The sequence below is a fragment of the Adiantum capillus-veneris genome, unplaced genomic scaffold, assembly GCF_014529385.1.
Source record: "Adiantum capillus-veneris isolate H3 unplaced genomic scaffold, ASM1452938v2 Hic_scaffold_721, whole genome shotgun sequence".
NCBI classification, from domain to species: domain Eukaryota; kingdom Viridiplantae; phylum Streptophyta; class Polypodiopsida; order Polypodiales; family Pteridaceae; genus Adiantum; species Adiantum capillus-veneris.
In genome coordinates, this window is record NW_028221726.1 from 20762 (window position 1) to 41522 (window position 20761).

Consider the following 20761-nt stretch of genomic DNA (forward strand, 5'->3'; position numbering starts at 1 on the left):
TTCTTCTTCTTCAACAAGGTCCACAACCATTGTGGAAAATGATCCAAAATTTCCTAAGTGTGGAGATAGAAACACAACCACCCAACCAAGGACATCCAAAACCATGATCATGGCATACTTGGTATCGTTGCAAGAGACTGTAAACAAAGGCGAAGACTTACGGGCACTTGCAATGGAGAATGCCATACTTGTGGTTAAGAATGGGAATCTCAAGAGGACACTTGAGATGCAAACAACACGTTTGATGCAACTTGAAGAGAAAGTCAAGGAATGTAAACGCTCTCTTGTGGACTTAGTGTGCAGGACATCATTTCTTGCACTACATTGTACATGAGAGGGAAAGCTTGCACACAATAGCTTGGGTACCTGCAACAATCCACCATGCAGCTAGAAAATGCAGCCCACGTTTTATTTTAACGCTTCTCTCTCTCTTAAGTAGTAAAATGCCCAAAAAGTGCCAAGTGGCACGCATGCATTAATTCCCCACTTTGGACCTTCTGGTCTAAATATATCTCAACCGGTTGCTCAGTTGACTCAGCGGCAAAGTAATGAAATGTTCCTCTTGTCATTCTGGAGCTAATGACGTGAACAGATTTCATGGCCCAAAATAGCAGTTCCCTAAATTTTAACAGATGCTTCCATTGGACTCTCATTGGTCATCTGACCATCTTTCAGACTTGGGACCACGTCCAAAAATGCAATATAGCCCAGTTCTCGGGTGATTTTCTCTGGATGACCCCACCTTGGCACTATGCCTCCGTTGAGTTAGTTTCCTAGTATCCACCAACTTATTAAGTGCGGCGAGGGACCCTCACCCTTGAAATACTGCAAGCAACCTTGCTTGCATGCCAATAATACATGCTGACATCTCCTAATATCATATATATTCTATGACAGGAATCAAAGATATACATGCTTCCGGAAATGTAGCGTTGGACGATTAGACAATCCCACCAACCTGGCTACCATACATATCAAGCATAGAACTCTTCTGGTGTACTCTCAAGTACAAACTTCTCTGGCCAAATTATGTATGGAAAGAGTAGATACAATTGCTTAACTACTCCTCTAAGCATCATTAACCATGCTCTCACCTTGCTCCATAGAGCTACATCAAGTCACTGTGGGTTCCATGTGAAAGGCTTCAAGATATATTTGCATTAGCTGAGGTGAATCAACCAATTCAGACTTTTCCATCCATTTAGCATCCATAGATGGATAGTTCTTGAACTTCACCAAATAGCATCTTGCAACCTTTCTTCTAACCTTTCTTTCCTTGTGCCAATATCTGTTCTTCCACTTCGGGCTATTCCTCATCAAGCATATTCTCTGGCACATCACCAACAACAGGCCTTAGAAGGCTGACATGAAAAGCATTATGTAATTTCTAGTCTTCCGGTAGCTTTAACCTATAGGCTACATTGCTAATCTTTTTTGAAATCTGAAAAGAACCATAGTATCGCATACTGAGCTTTGGAGACAAATGTTCCTTGCCTTTTTTTTTCCTTAACCTGGCCTTCTCAAAGAGCAAGAGTACTTAATCACCAAGTGAAAATACAAGTTCACGACAGTGACGATCGGCAGCTTTCTTTTGCTTAGCCCGAGTCTTCTCAAGAGCAATCTTTATCTTCCTGTATGTTTCATCCATATCTTGAACATATTTTTTGAAAAATGTGTGGGACTTTCTTTGCTCCTTCTACTATCTCGATTGGCGCCTCACCTGTTGATGCATTCAGTATGTTATCGTAAGCATATTCAACCAATGGGAGATGGTGTTTGTAAGTTGCCTTGTGCTCAGACACATAACATTTGAGCAGATCTAGGACAATAGAATTTGCCTCTTCTGACTGTCCATCAGTTTGTGGATGAATCGAAGATGAGAACTTAAGCGTAGTGCCCATGTTCTCAAACAATGCCTTCCAAAAAAGACTCGTGATACGTGGATCCATGTGTCACGTGCACATCTAACCCTATGTGTACGTGGACAAGCTACTTCATGACATGGGTTTAGTTCAATTAGCTTAGAAAGTGTTCTGGCACTTTTGTGAGTCTGTTCGCAGACCGTGCATGTCAAGACACTTAATGTAGATACATATCCTCTGGTTGCACACAGCATGATCATCAGATTACCATCAGAACCCATCAGGAGCATTTTTACAGTGCATGGTTCCTATTTTAGCCAATTTTAACTTATCATTTTTAAGTGACTTTTGTTGGGAATTGGGTAGGGCAACACGAGCAAGGATCTATATAAGAAACCCTAGCGCTAGCACTTTTGGGCAGAAGAGGCAGCAGGAACAAGAGTTCAACAGGCACCTTCTCAGCAAGACCTTCCCCGGCAGTAAACCTAGTGTTTTCAGCCAACAGATAGCCTAGCGTCTTTCATCAATCCAGCCTTGGCATTTTTGCATTGCAGATCAGCCCCGGCGGTAGCAGAGTCCAGCATCCTGTACAGCGTTTTTGCATCAAGCACCAAAACAGCCAGCGTTTTTGCATTGCATATCTGCCTCGGCGTTTTGTAGATCCACGGCGTCAGACCAGCCCATTGAGCCAACGTTTTCAGTTTTCAGCATTGTGACTCCGCCACAAACCCCCAAACCTCACAGACCTCACCTTCCCGCAGCACATCCTCGCCGCACGGTTAGATCAGCGAAGTTTGCAGATTCAGCCCGGAGAACGCAGATTTCAGCATCTGCGTTTTCAGCGCGTCGTCGTTGCATCTTTGTCATCGCCGTTGTCATTGACATAGAGTCAGAATTCAGCAGATAAAGATTTGCAGATTTTAACCCTTGACGTTTTCATATTTCAGCCCGTCTCATCGTCGGCAAGTCCATTGCATTGTAGAGATTTGTGCAATCAATCGTAGACCGCTCCCGCCATAAAGAGTGGGGCCTTCGGAGGAGGGTTTAACAACATTCTGGTGTCGTATTCTTCTCTCTATCTCTCAGTCTCAGTACTTTCATGCACAGTGTTTACCCACTTTGTTTGTGATCATTTGCACTCTCCCACTAAAGGAACGGAAGGCTCTCCCTTTCGTACGTAAAAAGAACCCTTGAGCACAGTTTGGAGCACTCATCTTGAGCAAAGTTCAACATTCACTTCCGTTGCACCTTACATTGGTATCGGAGCTTTGGCAGTGTTCTGTATCACTCAAGGAAAGAACCACAAGAATTTTTTTTGCTTGTTGCGGTCGCACGTAACCCAAGTCCACTTGGGCGTGTCGACTCACGAACCTCAAGACTCAAGACCCTCAAGAACCAAGAACCACAAGATCCCGTTCCTCATGAACTTAAGAACAAAGATCTCAATGTATGGTCATCACCCGAAGCGGAATAAATACTTTGCATGAAGGTGATGAGCATGAACAAGGTAAAGAAGAATTTTCTCCACCAGGAGGTTTTTCGGACCCTCCCCCTTCCCCATCTACGCCAAGGATTGTACCATATCCGCTGGAGGCTTTGGTCAAGTCGATGATGAACATGATGTTACAACAAGAAGCGAACCGCGTTGCTTTGGAGCACGAGCGCGAAGCACGCAAAAGAAAGAATGGCAGCCATAGAGCGTAAGCACAAAGAAAGAAAAGCCGAATTGGATTGCGAGCGCGAAGAAAGGCGAGCGGCCTTGGAGTTAGAGCATGACGCACTGAGAGACCAACGCATGCAAGAGATGGTCCGACAGATACTCAAAGTCCGAACCGGTCAAAGAAGTTGGTAGTTCTTCAAGTAGCACAAGCAGAGATTCGGACTCCCACAACCCCGTCATAGAGAAGATCACGTTCAGTAAGTATGATGGTAAAATGGATGCTAGTGTTATTTATTCTTGGTTGCATCAGTTTAATGCTTATTTTGCGATAGCTAAGAAAGAAAAACAAAAGCAAGGTTTGGACGACAGCTATAGGAAATAGCAAGGTTTTGACGGCAGCTATGTACCTTGCCGGTGATGCCATTAATTGGTACCACCCATGGCAAGAGGCACAGTTGACCGCGCACCTAGAGGAAGCCGAGGAAGGCGCGCCCCTTTCTTTCAATCGGGCCGACTTCCAAGACAAGCTCAAGGCGCGGTTTATGCCACCACAGTACCTAGCACGGTTGAAAGACGATTGGCGCAGTCTCAAGCAAAATGGTATGCCTGTTATGTCTTTCTCTAATCGTGTTTTGCAGCTCGGTACCCAATTACGTATATCGGATGATGAGCGCAAGGAGGCATTCCTTTATGGATTGGATGAGTATATCAAGTACGATGTCGAAGTACTCGATCCAATCGATCTCAACAAGGTGGTAGCGATCGCTCTCGCACAGGAGATGAAGCACAACAAGGACAAGCCTAAGGAAAACAAGACTTCTCCAAGTACCACTCGGACTTCTCAAAACAGTAAGTGCGGTAAGAATGGTAAGAATGGTAACTCTTCTAACCAATCTTCCTCTAGTCTCTCAGAGAAGAACTCTCCAAATGAACCTAAGGGTAAAGCAAACACAATTGCTAAACCTAAGCTCACTCCATATGAAAAAGTAGAACAAGGAATTTTAGGAGGATACATCACGTCGGAAGAACAAAGCATTTATTCTAAGGAAGGTCGTTGTTATCATTGTCACATCAAGAATCACATAAAAAGAACATGTCCTAAGCTTGACTCTAATGAATCTAAAGAACTCACAGAACCCACTTCCTCTGTCAATGCAATAAATGAGAACACGAGTGTGACCCGAGTTTCTCATGATCCTCCCATTGAAAAGTCTCTCATTAAGTGTTACGGTCATGTGGAGGGTCAACGTTTTGTCATATTGTTTGACCCAAGCAGTATGCATGGTTTGATTAGTGACTCTCTTATCGAAAGAGCCCGCTTGGAGGTTAGCAAGGCATCTCCTTTCAAGGTGTCAGGATTCTCTCCCCGTATGGACTCTCTTATCACGCAAGAGTGCCTTGATGTTTTGTTCACTGTTCAACAAGCGTCCTTTCGCATAAAATTTGTAGTCTCTCCTCTCTCAAGATGTGATATGCTTTTGGGCATTCGATGGTTTCGTGAGCATCATCCTCATTGATTGGGCGGAGAATACATTCACTTTCAATGCAAAAAGTGACTCTCCCATTGTCATTTGTGGAGAGCAAGTTGTTCATTCTTCATCTTTCATTTCTAATGTGCAGGCGAAGATTGAAAAGAATCAGGAGAGGGAGACTCTCAGTCTTGTCTTCTCCAACGCACGACATACATGATTTGCATGATATTGATACACAAGATGATTTGCATGATCAAGATGTGATTATTCACGAGCATGATGATTTGCAGGATAATGATGTGATTGTTCACAAGGATGATGGTTTAGTAGATACTTTGTATATGAAGCTAACCTCATTGCAGATTCGATCACTAAGAACAGATCTTGGCTCTCGAGTCAAGGTCCATAGAACCCCCACAGGAAGTATTATGTGTTCGAAAGATTAGTAAGCACGCATTGTTCGAGTGTTTCATCGTGATGCTTTCCTGTATTTTAATCACCGTCTTTATGTGATCCCTTTTCATAGGCATGACATATGGTACGATGAACACAATTCACTCATGAATGAGCACGGATGTATGCGGATTACTCATGAAAAGATGAAATGTTTGCATTCAAGGAATTCACATTCCATGTCTCTTCCTTGGCATGACACAATATTCGAAAGAGCACAAGAAGGATTGAGCATCAAGCATCGGCATTTCCATTGTGATTTGCCACAGTTGATAGATTTAGATCAGAATGACAAGTTTCGAATCCATTGTTTACGTGTGTTTGATGAACGGTTTGGCACTCTGTCTATATGTTCATCTACATTGCATGCACAGTCTTTAAAGAAGACTAGAATTTTTCCAGTCACTTTGCATGGAATGGGTATGTTCATGTTTTTGTGTTGGAAGTGGTTTCAGGAATTTTCATCCTCATAGATTCTTGAAGAAGGTAGACGCATGACTATAGACGAAGATGAAGCATTGAAGGAGCCACAAATGACTGTCACTTTCGGTGCGGCCCAAAGAAGCAAGCGTTGCAGACCTTTATGAAGTTCAAGTATCGCATGACCCATGCATCGAAGTGGGCCCACGAAGAGTCCTTTCCAAGATTCCAAACGCTGTTGGCGATCTCCCTCGACGCCATACAGTTTGGTACCAGTACCTCAATTTGAAAAGGAGGGGATGTCACATGCACATCTAACCCTATGTGTACGTGGACAAGCTACTTCATGACATGGGTTCGGTTCAGTTAGCTTAGGAAGTGTTCTGGCACTTTTGTAAGTCTGTTTGCAGACCGTGCATGTCCAAACACTTAGAGTAGATGCATATTCTCTGGTTGCACACAGCATGATCATCAAATTACCCTCAGAATCCATCAGGAGCATTTTTACATTGCATACACCTATTTTCCCTATTTTAGCCAATTTTCACTTATCATTTTTAAGTGACTTTTGTTGGGAATTGGGTAGGGCAAAATGAGCAAGGATCTATATAAGAAACCCTAGCGCTAGCACTTTTGGGCAGAAGAGGCAACAGAAACAAGAGTTCAGCAGGCACCTCTTAGCAAGACCTTCCCCGGCAGTAAACCTAGCATTTTCAGCCAACAGACAACCTAGCGTTTTTCATCAATCCAGCCTTGGCGTTTTTGCATTGCAAATCAGCCACGGCGGTAGCAGAGTCCAGCATCCTGTACAACGTTTTTGCATCAAGCACCAAAACAGCCAGCGTTTTTGCATTACAGATCTGCCTCGGCGTTTTGTAGATCCACGGCGTCACATCAGCCCATTGAGACAGCGTTTTCAGTTTTCAGCATTGTGACTCCGCCACAGAACCCCCCAAACCTCACAGATCTCACCTTTCCGCAGCAGATCCTCGCCGCACGGTTAGATCAGCGAAGCTTGCAGATTCAGCCCGGAGAACACAAATTTCAGCATCTGCGTTTTCAGCGCGTCGTCGTCACATCGTCGTCATCGCCGTTGTCACCGACATAGAGTCAGAATTCAGCATATAAAGATTTGCAAATTTCAGCCCTAAGCGTTTTCAGATTTCAGCCCGTCTCGTCGTTGTCCTCATCGTCGTCGACATCGTCGGCAAGTCCATTGCACTGTAGAGATTTGTGCAATCAATCGTAGACCGCTCTCGCCATAGAGAGTGGGGCCTTCAGAGGAGGGTTTGACAACATTCTGTTGTCGTATTCTTCTCTCTCTATCTCTCAGTCTCAGTACTTTCATGCACAGTGTTTACCCACTTTGTTTGTGATTATTTGCACTCTCTCACTAAAGGAACGGAAGGCTCTCCCTTCCGTAAGTAAAAGGAACCCTTGAGCACAGTTCGGAGCACTCATCTTGAGCGAAGTTCAACATTCACTTCCGTTGCACCTCAAAGCGTGTCACTGACAATTGACTGAGGCATCCCGTGATACTTAAAGATATTGCTCATGAATATCTTGACCATGTGTTCTCGCTTTATCTTCTTCCTAACAGGGATGAAATGGGCCTGCTTACCGAACCTACAAATGATAGTCCAAATCCCATCATTGCTTGTTTGCGTTCTTGGAAGATCAAAGATAAAGTCCATCGCTATGCTTTCCCATGGCCTATCAGGGATCGGCAATGGTTGCAACAATGCCCGTTGCTTTGGCCTATCAAATTTGACTTTTTTGCATACTAAGCATGATCTTATAAATGTCTCAACAAAACATCTTGACGTAAAGCTGGCCGATAGAAGAATGCCTCAACCCCTTTCACTGTCGCATCAATTCAACGATGCCCAACATAAGGTGGAGCATGACTTTCCATCAAAACCTTTGGCCGTAATTGTTTAGTAACGCATAACTTTCCATGCATCATGAGAAAGTCATTCTTAAGCATATAGTGCTCGCCCATCAAAAAGTTGATCATAAATCCTTGCAAAATCTGAATGTTCAACATATTGTGTCTTCATTTCATCTAGTTCACAGTGGTACGAAATTGCCCGAAATTTGCAGCTTTCGTGACAACACATCAACAACCACGTTCTTTTTCCCTTCCACATGCACAATCTGAAAATGGAAAATTGACAAGATGTTTGCCTATCGCATGTGTTTCTCAAACAACTTCATTTGTGTGAGAAAGTATTGCAAGGTTTGATGATCTATTTGGACAACAAAATCAGCCCCTAGCAGATAGTGTTTCCAACTAGTGAGAGCGTGAATTACTGCCAACAATTTTTTCTCATAAACTTGCAAGTTCCTTTCGGTCTTCAAAAGAATTATGCTCTCATATGCGACTACTCAGCCATTCTGCATTAGAATTGCACCAAAGTTGTGGCCACATGCATCACATTGAACCACAAAAGGTTTCGAAAGGTCTGGCAAAATAATTACCGAATGTAAAGTCAGCTTTTCTTTCGAGTGTTTGAAGGCTCAAATTTCCTTGGCTATCCACTTGAAAGTAACTCCTTTCCCTTGTAGTGCATGGAGTGGGGAAGCAATCTTAGCAAAATTTCGGAGGAAACTCTTGTAGCAGAAACATAAGCCTGCTTACCGAACCTACAAATGATAGTCCAAATCCCATCATTGCTTGTTTGCGTTCTTGGAAGATCAAAGATAAAGTCCATCGCTATGCTTTCCCATGGCCTATCAGGGATCGGCAATGGTTGCAACAATGCCCGTTGCTTTGGCCTATCAAATTTGACTTTTTTGCATACTAAGCATGATCTTATAAATGTCTCAACAAAACATCTTGACGTAAAGCTGGCCGATAGAAGAATGCCTCAACCCCTTTCACTGTCGCATCAATTCAACGATGCCCAACATAAGGTGGAGCATGACTTTCCATCAAAACCTTTGGCCGTAATTGTTTAGTAACGCATAACTTTCCATGCATCATGAGAAAGTCATTCTTAAGCATATAGTGCTCGCCCATCAAAAAGTTGATCATAAATCCTTGCAAAATCTGAATGTTCAACATATTGTGTCTTCATTTCATCTAGTTCACAGTGGTACGAAATTGCCCGAAATTTGCAGCTTTCGTGACAACACATCAACAACCACGTTCTTTTTCCCTTCCACATGCACAATCTGAAAATGGAAAATTGACAAGATGTTTGCCTATCGCATGTGTTTCTCAAACAACTTCATTTGTGTGAGAAAGTATTGCAAGGTTTGATGATCTATTTGGACAACAAAATCAGCCCCTAGCAGATAGTGTTTCCAACTAGTGAGAGCGTGAATTACTGCCAACAATTTTTTCTCATAAACTTGCAAGTTCCTTTCGGTCTTCAAAAGAATTATGCTCTCATATGCGACTACTCAGCCATTCTGCATTAGAATTGCACCAAAGTTGTGGCCACATGCATCACATTGAACCACAAAAGGTTTCGAAAGGTCTGGCAAAATAATTACCGAATGTAAAGTCAGCTTTTCTTTCGAGTGTTTGAAGGCTCAAATTTCCTTGGCTATCCACTTGAAAGTAACTCCTTTCCCTTGTAGTGCATGGAGTGGGGAAGCAATCTTAGCAAAATTTCGGAGGAAACTCTTGTAGCAGAAACATAAGCCTAGAAAGCTTCGAATGTCATGTATGGACTTCAAATCTGGCCATGACCTAATTGCTTCCACTTTGGCGAGATCCATACTTACCCCATCCTTTGAAACAACGTGCCCAGGGAAGTGAATCTCTTCCAAAAAGAATTGACTCTTCTTCACATTAATGAGTAGCCTGGACTTGGGCATTCCCTATGTGGGAGGACACAAGAGGTTTAATACCCTCTGGACTAGTAGTGCAGGATTATGCGCAAGGACAGATACCTAGATTGATTTCTAGGAGGATTATTCTTTTCAAGGTTAAGAAGGCGGAAGTGAGTTAACAGGTTCTCGGATGAGGAAACTTCCGATCTATTGGAAAGACGTGAATGATTAGTTCCTACATGGCTCTTAAGTTTGATGATTGGTGAAGGATATCCTCGAGGATCTAGAGCAAGGACATAAACCGATAAGGTATGATGATTAGTGAAGGATATCCTAGAGGTTCTAGAGGAAGGATGTGAACCGATAAGGCAAGTATTGAATTTTTGAATTTTTGAATTTCTGTTTAATTTAATTTATAAGTTCTTTTTTGAGAAAGGACTAATTGAACTCACCATTGAGCAAGATTTGGAATCTTTCCGGTTTCTCCCCAGCAGTTCAATTGGATTTCTACAGTTGAGGACAATTGTTTATAAGTGAGAGGGATGTTTCTAAATTGGCTTTATCTGACATAAAAATAATTCTAAATGAATTATTGGATTTATAAGTGAGAGGGTTTTCTCGCTTGGAACACCAAGAAAAATAATTCTAAATGAATTATTGGAATTTTAAGTGAGAGGGTTTTTCTCACTAGAGACATCCGAGTACAGAGTATTCTAGTGCGTCAGTCAGAGTAATGACGGGAGCACTGTGAACGGGGCTATCTCTAAGGCCACCAGGAACGGGTACTTCTGATGCGTCACATCGGATGGGCGACAGGGAGCATCAGGAAGAGGTATCCAACCATCCAAGAACGGACATCTTCGATGCGTCATAGGATGGGTGGCATAGAGCATCGTGAAGAAGATTGTACCGTAAGTTCGGTAGGAAAGGACTAGGTGATGGGTATTCTTGATGCGTGACAAGGTGGGTGACGAGTGCATCGCAAAGGGAATATCCATAGTCAGGAGGAAATTCCGAATTGTGTTAGAATTGTGCACATGGAAAAGCAAGCACTTGAATGAAGAAGGGTTCAGAGGAAACTTTGAGGCAAAAGAGATGCTTTCTGAGAAAGCGGGATTGCATTTCGGGAAAGCAGATGCTTTGCCACGAGGAAGTCTATGTCTGCATTGCAACTGTGTACGTGATTGCATCCAGGGACGTCTGGGAAGTGCTGTGAAAGCATTGTTTTTAACTTATAAGGTTTTATTGAGTTTTTGGGCAGATTCAGACTATTTTAAAATAGGCCGGCCGCCCATTTAATAAGTGGGCAGCCATCTGATAAATAAGGCAACAAATCAGCCAGCGTTTTCTCTCACTCTTTTTCTGGCAGAACAACGCCAAAAAAAAAAAACCCGGCCGCGAGCTCTAAGCGAGCAACCTGCGCTTCGCTATTCGGGCCTGTGGCCAAGAGCTATAAAAGCATCACATGCCCTAACTCAGAGGAAAGACCAATCTTTGCAAGGAGAAGATGCTGCTGCATATTTCAGTCGTAAAGAAGACGTTGCTCGTGATGCCCATGGCTGCCCCATGTGTACCCGATGTCGCCAAGACCCAATGCGCGAGTTCCCTCACAAAGAAGTGCCTACGGAGCGTGTTTCCATCGCCAAGTTGCTGTTTTTCTCTGTTTTCAGCCCATAAATGTCGTAGACGGGGCTGATTTACAAGAAGGAACCCGAGAACACACCTCTTTTGTGTGTAGGATTGGAAGAGAGGATTTTCTATGTAGAGATCTCTTCCGGGGAATTGCTTTTCGAGAACTGAGTTGCGTTTCGAGCGTCGAGACTTTGAAGGTAACTATTTTCATGTTATGATCTCTAAGTATTTGTTTGCACGTGTACTTCCTCTTAGTGAGGGAGTAGGAGCAGAGGAAGGCATGACCCTCTACAAGAGAAAAGCGCCCTGAGGAACTAGAGCCAGATCAGCCCAAGGGTTTCGTACCCAAGTTTGGCAAGTAGATCCACGGATCGGAAAGAGGTAGTCTCTCAAGTTTGTGATCCGGAAGTTGGGATTCCCAAGTAAGGACTTCGTGTCTGGGAAAGCAGAGTTGTTCCGCAAGAAGAGGACTCTGGAAACAGAGTTGGAAAAGAGAGTTGCAGGGATGTCATGCCCTTAGTCTGAAAGGTGAGATCCATAGGCGAGAACGTTGGTTCCCAAGGATTTGGAATAAGGAACGGAAGTTCCTTGGAATAGGGTTTTATCCTAGGAATCGGAAGTTGAGGATTAAGTTCCTTGGAATAGGGTTTTACCCTAGGAATCGTAAGCTGAGACTCCCGGGAACCATCAAGTCTTATTCTAGAACGAACGTGGTAATACGTTCGGTTCAAGTGCTTGTATAGACTTCTCCTCAGTAATAAAGATACTATTACGGGGGGGGGGGGGGGACCAGCCCATCTTCTGGTCCCCAGTACTGTGTCGATCTTCTCACTCTCTATCTCTCTCTATCTATTTCTCTCTATATCCTCTGGCTTCAGTAATAAGTGAAATCCTATTTATCCGAATGTATTTTATATTGTTATGCGCTCCCGTTTGTGACAGTGGTATCAGAGCATGGTCTCCTCTCTCTCTCTGTAAAGGAGGACCACTCTGGGAAGATACGGGAAGAAGCCATGACAAGCCAAGAGAGAAGTAAGCAGGCGGAACCCTAAGCCCTGCAGGAAAAAGCTCACGGAGTTGGGAAAATTTTTCTCTTTGCAAGAAGTCGACACAAGACTTGGGATTCTCTGCGCAGGTGACAAGAGCATGATGCTCAAGAACCTAGAGAATCTGAGGAGCGGAATGCTCAAGATACTTCAGAACCCAGAAGATATCCATGAACATCAATCCAGAACCATAGCCAAGAAATCTCGTCATTTCGGAAAGGATATGAAGGTCTTTAGACCTTAGAACCTTCCGGTCAAGTTTGATACTTTTGACGGAAGGGAAGATGTCCCGAAAGCTACCACTTTCATTCGACAGTTTGAGGTTGCCTTTGCAAATGGCAATTTCTCAGAAGCGTCGAAGGTGAGGCATGTGACCAAACACCTCAAGGGGGATTGCAAGTACTTGGTGTTATACCAAAGCTCCGCAAGGAACAAACAACAAAACTTGGATTCAATTCAAGGCAAAATTTTCCAACAAATTTTTTTTCCTCTACGCTTTGAGGAAGGCATCCAAGAAGATTGGGATCGGTTTGCCCAATAGGAACACGAGCGAGTCAAAGCAAGTAGTGGAAAACACTGCTGGGTGGTAATAACTCGCAAGAGGGAAAAATTTGAAAGAAGTGCCGCAGTGCACAAGGAATCTTCAGACGGGAACTGTTCGCCGACGTTGAGCAATGGCTCAGACTAGAACCTTCTTTAAGGTGATCGCAGCCTCTATTTGTGAAAGAAAGACATCGAGATTAATGCTCTATGACTTGGGCATTCCCTATGTGGGAGGACACAAGAGGTTTAATACCCTCTGGACTAACAGTGCAGGATTATGCGCAAGGACAGATACTTAGATTGATTTCTAGGAGGATTATTCTTCTCGAGGTTGAAACTTGAGAAGGCGAAAGTAAGTTAACAGATTCTCGGATGAGAAAAATTCCGATTTGTTGGAGAGACGTAAATGATTAGTTCTTACATGGCTCGTAAGTTTGATGATTGGTGAAGGATATCCTCGAGGTTCTAGAGGAAGGACATGAACCGATAAGGTATGATGATTAGTGAAGGATATCCTTGAGGTTCTAGAGAAAGGACATGAACCGATAATGCAAGTATTGAATTTTTGAATTTTTGTTTAATTTAATTTATAAGTTCTCTTTTGAGAAAGGACTAGCTCAACTCACCATTGAGCAAGATTTGGAATCTTTCCGATTTCTCCCCGGCAGTTCAATTGGATTTCTATAGTTGAGGACAACTGCTTATAAGTGAGAGGGATGTCGCTAAATTGGCTTTATCTAACATAAAAATAGTTCTAAATAAATTATTGGATTTATAAGTGAGAGGGTTTTCTCGCTTGGAACACCAAGAAAAATAATTCTAAATGAATTATTGGAATTTTAAGTGAGAGGGTTTTTCTCACTGGAGACATCCGAGTACAGAGTATTCCTAGTGCGTCATTCAGGATAATGACAGGAGCACTTTGAACGGGAATATATGTAAGGCCATCAGGAACGGGTACTTCTGATGCGTCACATCGGATGGGTGACAGGGAGCATCGGGAAGAAGTATCCGACCATCCGGGAACAGACATCTCTGATGCGTCATAGGATGGGTGGCATAGAAGCATCGTGAAGGAGATTGTACCATAAGTTCGGCAGGAAAGGACTAGGTGATGGGTATTCTTGATGCGTCACAAGGTGGGTGACAGGTGCATTGAAAAGGGAATTTCCATAGTCAGGAGGAAATTCCGAACTGTGTTAGAATTGTGCACAAGGAAAAGCAAGCACTTGAATGAAGATGGGTTCAGAGGAAACTTTGAGGAAAAACAGATGCTCGGGATTGCTTTTCGGGAAAGCAGATGCTTTCCTGCGAGGAAATCTATGTCTGCATTGCAACTGTGTGCGTGATTGCATCCAAGGACGTCAGGGAAGTACTGTGAAAGCATTGTTTTTAACTTATAAGGTTTTGTTGAGTTTTTGGGCAGATTCATACTATTTTAAAATACGCTGACCGCCCACTTAATAAGTGGGCAGCCATCTGATAGATAAGGGAACAGATCAGCCAGCGTTTTCTCTCTCTCTTTTTGTGGAAGAACAGCGCAAAAAAAAAAAAAAAAAAAACGGCCGCGAGCTCTATGCGAGCAACCTGCACTCAGCTATTCGTGCCCGTGGCTAGGAGCTATAAAAGCATCACATGCCCTCACTCAGAGGGAAGACCAATCTTTGCAAGGAGGAGATGCTGCTGCAAATTTCAATCGTAGAAGACGTTGCCGGTGATGCCCATGGCTGCCCCATGTGTACCCAATGTCACCAAGCCCCAGTGCGCGAGTTCCCTCACAAAGAAGTGCCTACGGAGCGTGTTTCCATCGCCAAGTTTTTGTTTTTCTCTGTTTTCAGCCCATAACGTCGTATACGGGGCTGATTTACAAGAAGGAACCCGAGAACACACCTCTTTTGTGTGTAGGATTGGAAGAGAGGATTTTCTATGTAGAGATCTCTTCCAGGGAATTGCTTTTCGAGAACCGAGTTGCGTTTCGAGCGTCGAGACTTTGAAGGTAACGATTTTCATGTTATGATCTCTAAGTATTTGTTTGCACGTGTACTTCCTCTTAGTGAGGGAGTAGGAGCAGAGGAAGGCATGAGCCTCTGCAGGAGAAAAGCGCTCTGAGGAACTACAGCCAGATCAGCCCAAGGGTTTCGTACCCGAGTTTGGGAAGTAGATCCACGGATCCGAGAGAGGTAGTCTCTCAAGTTTGTGATCCGGAAGTTGGGATTCCCAAGTCAGGACTTCGTGTCCGGAAAAGAGGAGTTGTTTTGCAGGAAGAGGACTCTGGAAACAGAGTTGAAAAAGAGAGTTGCAGGGATGTCATCCCGTGAGTTTGGAAGGTGAAATCCAGAGCCAAGAACCTTGGTTCTCAAGGATTTGGAATAAGGAACGAAAGTTCCTTGGAATAGGGTTTTACCCTAGGAATCGTAAGCTGAGACTTCCGGGAACCATCAAGTCTTATTCTAGAACGAACGTGGTAATACGTTCGGTTCAAGTGCTTGTATAGACTTCTCCTTAGTAATAAAGATACTATTACGGGGGGGGACCAGCCTATCCTCTGGTCCCCAGTACTGTGTCGATCTTCTCACTCTCTATCTCTCTCTCTCTATCTATTTCTCTCTATATCCTCTGGCTTCAGTAATAAGTGATAAATCCTATTTATCCGAATGTATTTTATATTGCTATGCACTCTTGTTTGTGACATGCTCCACCTAATGCCGGGCATTGTGGAATTGATGCGACAATGAAAGGGATTGAGGCAATCTTCTTTTGGCCACCTTTGCGTCGAGATGTTGACACATTTGTAAGATCGTGCTTACTTTGCCAAAAAGCCAAATTTGACAGGCAAAAGCAACCGGGATTGTTGTAGCCATTGCCGATCCCTGATAGGCCATGGAAAAGCATAGCAATGGATTTTATCTTTGATCTTCCAAGGACGCAAACAAGCAATGATGGGATTCGGACTTTCATTTGTAGGTTCAATAAGCAGGCCTATTTCATTCCTGTTAGGAAGAAGATAAATTTAGAACATGTGGTCAAGATATTCATGAGTAACATGTCCTCAGTCAAATGTCAATGACAAGGATCCACATATGAGGAGTCTTTTCTAGAAGGCATAGTTTGAGAATATGGGCACTACGCTAAAGTTCTCTTGTTCGTTTCATCCACAAACTGATGGACAGTCAGAAGAGGAAAATTCTAGTCCTGGATCTCCTCAAATGTTGTGTGTCAAAGCGCAAGGAAACTTGGAAACACCATCTCCCATTGGTTGAATATGCTTACAATAACATTGTGCTTACGTCAACAGGTAAGGCACCATTTGAGATAGTGGAAGGAGGGAAGAAAGTCCCGCCCATTTTGCAGACTAAGGACAAGATATTTGAGGCAGACAAGTATGTGCAAGATATAGATGAAACATACAAGAAGATAAAGATTGCTCTTGAGTAGACTCAGGCTAAGCAAAAGAAAGCTGTTGATCGTCACCATTGTGAACTTGTATTTTCACTTGGTGATTGGGTGCTTTTATGCTTTGAAAAGGCCAGGTTAAGGAAAAGGAAAGGCAAGGAACGTTTGTTTCCTGAGCTTAGTATGCGATACTATGGTCCTTTTCAGATTTCACAAAAGATCAACGATGAGCTTATAGGTTAAAGCTGCCTGAAATGGAAGAATTGGATGAGACTCTTGTTCCTGAACAAATATTGGCACATAAAGAAAGGAAGGTTAGAGGAAAGGTTGCAAGACGCTACCTCGTGAAGTTCAAGAACTATCCATCTTTGGATGCCAAATGGATGGAAGGGTTTGAATTGGTTGATTCGCCTCAGCTATTGCAATTATATCTTGAAGCCTTTCAGATGGAACCCACAATGACTTGATGTAGCCTTTTTGGAACAAGGTGTTCACGATGCTTAAGAGAGTAGTTAAGCAATTGTATCTACTCTTTCCATACAAAATTTGGTTAGAGAAGTTTGTGCTTGAGAGTACACCAGAAGACTTCTATGCCTTATATATGTGTAGTAGCTAGGTTGGTGAGATTGTTTCATTGTCCGACGCTACATTTCCGGAAGCATGTATATCTTGGAATCCCATCATAGAATATATGTGATATCAGGAGATATTAGCATCTATGATTGGCATGCAAGCGAGGTTGCTTGCAGTATTTCAAGGATGGGGTGTGTCACCAGGAGTTGTATTTTTCCTGTTGTCTTCTTTAAATATGTACTAGACATTTTTATTTATTTTATTTTGACTTGTTTTCCCCATAACTCTTAAAAAGGTGCAAGTGGACATTGCATGCCAGTGTGAAATGGCTGCGGCCGAACGGGTTTCTCACATTGGGAGTCTAGGTCGATCAGTCTGGGACTGATCAGGTCAGTTAGCACTGAATTCCGATGATATGGAAGCTTGTGAACCTTGTGTACCCCAAATAAAATCTGGTCCACTCGGAAAGTCACTTACAACTTTATAAGTGAAAGGGAACTAGGGAATTAACTCAAAGGGGCAAACTGGACACTTGGCAAAAGGAGAGCAACCTGCAAGACACCTCAGCAAGAGGAGGTGCCCAAATGAGGCTGAAGGGACTGATTTGACCTTCACAAGTGACCTACAGTGTGTGTGAGTAGTGAATGCACGTCTACAGCTTTAATGGAAAGCTTGCTTTCTCCTCTGTCTCATGTAGCGCGATAATTTGCTCTCGTGCATCTCTCTCTCCCCTTTGGCACATATGGTAATGCCCCACTAGTTGGACTACTCTGATGAATATGTACAATTCTGAGGGTTTATGCGCGTTTGCCAAGGCAAGAGCCTTCTGAAAAGAAACCTGATTAGCTAACTGCTAACCCACCACAGGTACGCATGGTCCCATCGAGGAAGATTGGGAGTTTGGAGAGTTTTCTCGTGTGAAAACTCGTCCAATTCACAGGGAACTGTCCCATTGCGTGTGGGAGCCCTTGGGATACGCATAGGAGTGTTCGCTCCGCTAAAAACGATCCAAAACAGAGAATTACAGTCTCCTATGTTTTTTTTGCAAGTTTAGGGTTTTGCACCTAAACTGCAAGGGAACACCAGGAGAGCTCCGTGAAAGCCTTGGGATGCATGTACAGGGTTTTGGGCACCCGACAGCAGAAAAACAGAGAATTACAGCACGCTGAAATTCTGTTACAGCTCACCAGAAAGCTTCTAAATTGCAAGGGAATCCGTCTTAGACAGGTGTTTTTGACCTGCAGAGGTTCTGGCGCCGTTATGCTGCCTAAATCAAGTCGGAAACCTGCGTTTTCAGCCCTCCCCAGGTTTGGACAGCTTTGTGAGAGTTAGGCCTAAGTATACGGATTGTCAATTGTTAATTGAATAAAAAATTACCGAAAGGGGCGCCAATTTATGGGCCTATAGGGTGTCGGTCTCGTGTGCGCAGTAACATTCTACTCGCTGGACGCAACTATGTTCTCTTTTCTTCACAGTGATTTGTGTAGTAAGCAGGTAATTGAAATAGTACCACCCTCTACGTGTACAGGCCGGTTATAGACGCCAAGTCCAGAGGCCTAGCAAAAAAGCTACTCTGATACCACTGTGAAGAATGCTCTTACTATGTGTGTTTATTCATAACTAAACTTAGATAAAAACTGAAACTAAACTAGAACTAGAGACAACTCAAGAGACTGAATGTGTGTTGATTGATTGAAATTTGTTACAAGGGTGTTCTTATATAGAAACTAAAGAGACATGATGAAAAGACATGGCCATAGGTCAAGAGACATGACTCTAGGCCAATGGTCGTGTCCTTTCGTTGTAGAGTTGTGACATTTCGTTGTAAACAATTGTGGTAAGCCACCAGTTGCTAGTTGTATCTTTCAAATACATGCTAACATGGCGAAGTTTTGAGCGTTCTGAAAATTACGGTTTACCTTCCGCAAAGGCCACTTCGAATTGTCGAATAAAAGGAAGAGCCTTTGTATCGATCCTCTTTCCATTATAACATTCGAACTTAATATCCTTATCTCCAGCCTTGAACGTTGTCTTCTTCTTTTTGTGGTGTCAGGACCGCTTCTTGGTGATGGCTTTGAAATCCTTGTCCACCCGAATTTTGTGTCGACTCTTCTTATGTTCCTTGTCTTGCTTTCCTATGTGTGTTGGTTGATCAACAGCCTTGTCTGGGGGCAGCTCAAGTTCCTCATGAGGAATGATAGTGTCTAGGTTCTTCATGAAAGAGTAGTTTGGCGAGTCAGTCGGTGAAGGGATTTCTTCTTTTTCATGTTGTTGGGAGGTTCCTACTGTAGGGCCCCTTTGGGGCTGTGTCGGGGCCCCAGTCTGAGGTATTCCTTGAGTCTGTACTGGGGGATTTTGAGGTGGATCTTCCACCATCTTTGCTTTCCCTTTTTCAAGGGTCTTAAGCACTTCCTGCACTTCTGGCTGAGCAAGAGCAGCTTGCAAATCTGCCATCTGTTGCTTGAGCCGTTCAAGCTCTTCTGTTCGTCCTGCCATGAGTGGTATTTCTGCCAAGGACCATCTCGCCTTAAGAAAGGAATTGAGAGGACCTTGCTCTGATACAACTGTCACAGAAACGGAAGCGTGCACTTAATACTTTCAAAACTAATCTACCTTTTTTCACATGAGATTACACACACAAAGATAAAGAGAATATGAGACAAAAGACGAACACAACACTAATGACCAGAAGATGGGCCGGTCCCTCCCTTGAAGGAGTTTTCTTATTATTTCTGAACAATTACAAGCATATAAATTCGAAACAGCAAAGCTGCTCGTATTCCACATACCACTCTTGATGCATAGGAATGCATAAAAAATCATAAGCGTACTGGCTGTAATTTTTTATAACTGTAGCCTTGAAGGGCTAAGTCTGCTTCGTACTCATAATTTCTGCATGGGTTTAGCTTCTCCTAATGTCTGCTCGCATAGGGAATGTCGACACGAGTTCTTTGTGGCTGATTCTTACTTCTCGAACGCATCAAAGTGCTGAATTCTTCATGGACAGCCGGTGATGCGCTTGTCTAAGTGCGACTTTTCCCCACGGGGAAGCACGAAAGCTCCTATGGCTGTACCTCAGCCTCCGTTGTGGGCTTCACCGCCTCTGCACGGCCTATACTAAGGAAATCGTGTGAGAGAGAAAGAGCAAGCTGAAAATAGAACGAACACAGAAGTAGCACTACTTGTCTTTATGCAATCACCTGGTCCATCTGGCGCTTCATACCAGAGAGAGAGAGAGAGAGAGTTCAAAAATTAGAAATCGCTGGCTACGGGAGTTTTCTCACGCTTGGATTGAATTTTTTTTAGTTTATCAAATGTGGTTTCTTTTAAACTGACCGGCCACTTAGTTTATAAGGTTTTTTAACCTGGGCACTTAAAAATGGACATTAATTCTTACTCTTCTGGCCAATCTGGGGCATTATCAACCGACAGATTTCATCTCTTTCGACTTAGTCAGCCGGCTCTCGCCAGGACGTATTTACGCTCTGTCGAGCCGGCCACTTTCGTGGGCGGCCTTAGTGAAAATATTTAATTATGACTTTCTGAACCCACTAGGAACACCATTTTATTCATGCACTTGTTCTAATCTGTTCTGCACTGCGTCCGACTTCTGCTCTACTTATCATCTATCCGGATACGGATAAATTCCCAAATTGTAATGGAAAAAATTTTCCCCCCTTCGTTGCCCTCCCCTCCCCACCCCACCCCCACCCCCCCCCCCCCCCCCCCCCCCCCACTGCCCTCGCGCTACCCCCCTGCCTACCCTCTCGTGCGCAGCAAACCTGCCCGCCCCCTGCACGTTTTCCCAACCCGCTGCCGCCTTCGCCAGCCACATCTGCTGCCCACCCCTTCCCCGCTGCCCGTCGCCAGCCCCCTCTCCTTCTGCTCCTCCCGTTCCCCCCACACTTTCCGCCTTCGGCCCCC